At 31.6% G+C, this 3,185-nt stretch overlaps 1 long non-coding RNA gene across 1 annotated transcript; it reads right to left on the bottom strand.

Annotated features, from left to right (window-relative positions):
- Nucleotides 1-222: 222 nt before the first annotated feature.
- LOC140692833 (uncharacterized) lies at nt 223-1,842 on the bottom strand. The gene is made up of 2 exons (XR_012068436.1): nt 1,575-1,842; nt 223-503 (listed from the first exon to the last, which is right to left on the bottom strand). It is a non-coding gene; the product is annotated as an uncharacterized lncRNA (long non-coding RNA).
- Nucleotides 1,843-3,185: the final 1,343 nt, after the last annotated feature.

Below are 3,185 nucleotides of genomic sequence, written 5' to 3'. Positions count from 1 at the left end.
CATGTTTTAGTCTTTTTCCAAATTCTTCCATTTCTTCTTCTTCCTTACAAGAAATTATTTAAATTTACTCCCATATTTTTCCATCAAATGATCATATCAAATATCTATTTTTGTGTTTAAATGGTAACTTAGTCTCCCATTTAACTCTTAACTCTATTTAAAATAAATAAGGAAAATACAGATACACATCTATGTTTATTTTTCAAATAAGAAAATTGCAGATATTTGTCGACATTTGCCAACATCAATTTTAATCTTTGTTATCCTGCATAATCTGGTAGTCCTATGGTAGATCAGTTGTAATTTGATTGACGTCCATAAGCTGAAGATGGCTGATGAGTTGGCCTTGAAGGAGAGTTAGCTGATATATCAGCTATCACTGGCACTGGAAACCGTGTGTTGCTCCCTGGTTGAAGCTGAGAAAATCGACCTTCATTGGCAGATATGTTGTGATATCTATTTGGAAAAGTAGAAGGCTCCAACATCTGTCCAAAATAATTGCTCTGTGTGGGAGACAAGATGCTGTACTGAGAAGTAGAAGTTGTAGCTGTAATGAAGTTCACAACATGGCCATTTGCTTCAGTGTAGCTGCTTTGGGAGTGCCCGTGGACAGTGGTCAACTGATTTAAAATAGCACGTTGATCCACAGCAATTTGTTCTGGTGGTCTAACTGACATTGATGATGGAGGAGAAAAATTACCTCTGATCCGGGTAGTTGTATCACCAATTATGTGGCTAGTAGAGGGCTTTATTATTAGAGGCATGTTTAAATTTGCAGAAGGCAAAAATGCATTTTCTGCACTAGTGTCAGTCACAAAACCAGAGTTATGATTATCCACATAATCCCCTGCTTAAATGTGCTTCTTCTTGAATTCTTCAGCCAATGAAGATATCAGAGGGGCATTTTTAATCCCAACTCTTCTTTTAATTCTCACTAAAAGCTAGGGGCAAACTAGTTTAAAATTTGGATAATGATAGAACTGCAGCTAGACCCAAAGGAGAAAGATTTTAGTAAAATTTAAACCAAAATACAAGACTACAATAAGCCTAACCTATAAAATCTCAGATTTCAAGTTTACAATGCAAAGATAATATTATCAAAATGTGAACATTGCTGACAATATTTTGAAGTTCCTTATTTGGAAAATACACATTTAAATAGTATAGTCATCAAATTTAAGGGTTAGCATTTGCAGTAACTGTGAATGCCACTTTTAAAAAGCAGCTTTAATAACTTTATTTAGATTTCTGATAAGATTCATGGTTGCAAGAAAAGTTTCTCATAGTCTTGACTACTTAAGACACTGACCTAATTTTTTAGAAAAAATAAAGTATTTTAGCCTTAGTAGTTTTATAAAATTTTCAAAATCTAGCTTTACATTTACATTACCATAGATTGGTGTACAAAATAAAATTTTATATATAAGTTACCAAGCGGTAACTAAAATATCGGAGTACCTTGCTTAAAACAGAAACTACTTTTTCTTCTGCTAGAAAGACATCTATACAAGCAGATCTTTGAAAATTCTGCCACTCTTTACTAAACCCATAAAGTTTAAGCTGTGTAACTTAACTTTTCATACTTCCAGTTTCAAATATTCTGAAAGAGGCGTTTCTTTCCAAAACTTCCTTCTTAAAGACATCTTCATCAATCACTATGGAAGTTCCATTATCATCCCACAAGATGGATTTAAATTGGTCACTCCCAGGCATTTTCCAGAGTTTTCTTGGAAATGCCAGAAAACAAAAATCATTATCTTCATCTGGTTTAGAGACACAATATTTGTAAAATGTTCTTTATATCAAGAATTCTTCAGACAAAGTCTGAAAAGCATTTTCTTCAGTCATAGACTTCAAGTCCAAGTCATCAGAGAATATTTGTTCACACAATAGAGATCTACTGGAGTTTACTGAACCAGTTGATCCATATTTATGGGACACATCTTCAAATTCTGATGAAACTTTTGCCATTTAAATAACTTTTTCTACAGCTACATTTCTAATCTGTGGGATTTTGAGCACTGCAGATTCAAATGATGCTGCAGCAGGCCTGTAAAGATAAACTGCTAGGCCATCATAGTGGTTCTCACCCTGAGTAGATGTGACATCACAAAACGACTGGTCTCCTAACAAATCAAGTGAAACATTCAGCCACTGTTTACTTCTCATTCATTTACTTAAAATGAAGCATATATGATGGTTACTTTTATAGTGTTCAGTAAATATTGTCCCCACAAAATCTTTTTAAATAATTTAATTTTGGGGTCTATGAAATAAAACCAATCTGCAACCTTTTGTACACAAATTTATACCAGATTGGTGAACAGAGTATAAATAAAGAACAAAATATATAAAATAATTTTAAAGTTTCAGAATTTAAAGTGAAACTTGTGTAAACTTGTACAGAAAAGGTATACATATTTCATTATAATTTGTAATTAATGTGAAACTATATTTGATTTGGAAATGGAAGTAGTTATTTATCTGTGTACTTTACAATAAGTAGCTCTATATTCAAAACATGAGCAGAATAATTATCAGCTTATTTGGTATGTTTATAAATAAATGGTAAATATTTATGAAATAAAACTAGATTAAAAAAATGAATCAAATTTAAGAAATCCCAAAGGGGGGAGTTTTTGTTTTAAATTGTAATTCAGTGCTCTATGTAAAACAAAAGTAATTTAGTATTCTACTTTAAAATTAAAAAAGAGATAATCTTATAGTATACTTACTAAAGTTTATTTTTACCGTTCTTTCATTCAGAGGTTTTTCAGTCCCTAGAAGTAATAAACTTTCTTGTCATCTTTATAATCCATACTCTTGTGGCTTCTGTTAAATATTCCAAAATGATGTTGATAAATACACTTATACACAAGATCCTGGGTTCAATAAAATGTGCCTCCATTAAGGAGCAAACAAACAAACAATGAAAAAACAAAGAAATAACAATATATGTGGGTTGGGATGGAAAATACCAGGTAATGCAATTTAGGAAGTAATATGTTTCTCAGTCCTGAAACAGCTGGCAATGTTACTATAATGCGGCATTTTAAGGCAAGTGTTTTGTGCACCAGTTGTTAATAATAGCTATGTTCTGTATCAGTAATCTGTAGTAAATCCAGTTCTAAAAAATTTGTATTATTTATTTAGATATAAATTCCAATAAGCATAAGCCAAATTCA

The sequence above is a fragment of the Vicugna pacos genome, unplaced genomic scaffold, assembly GCF_048564905.1.
Source record: "Vicugna pacos unplaced genomic scaffold, VicPac4 scaffold_18, whole genome shotgun sequence".
NCBI lineage: Eukaryota > Metazoa > Chordata > Mammalia > Artiodactyla > Camelidae > Vicugna > Vicugna pacos.
This window is presented reverse-complemented; position numbering and strand designations above follow the sequence as displayed.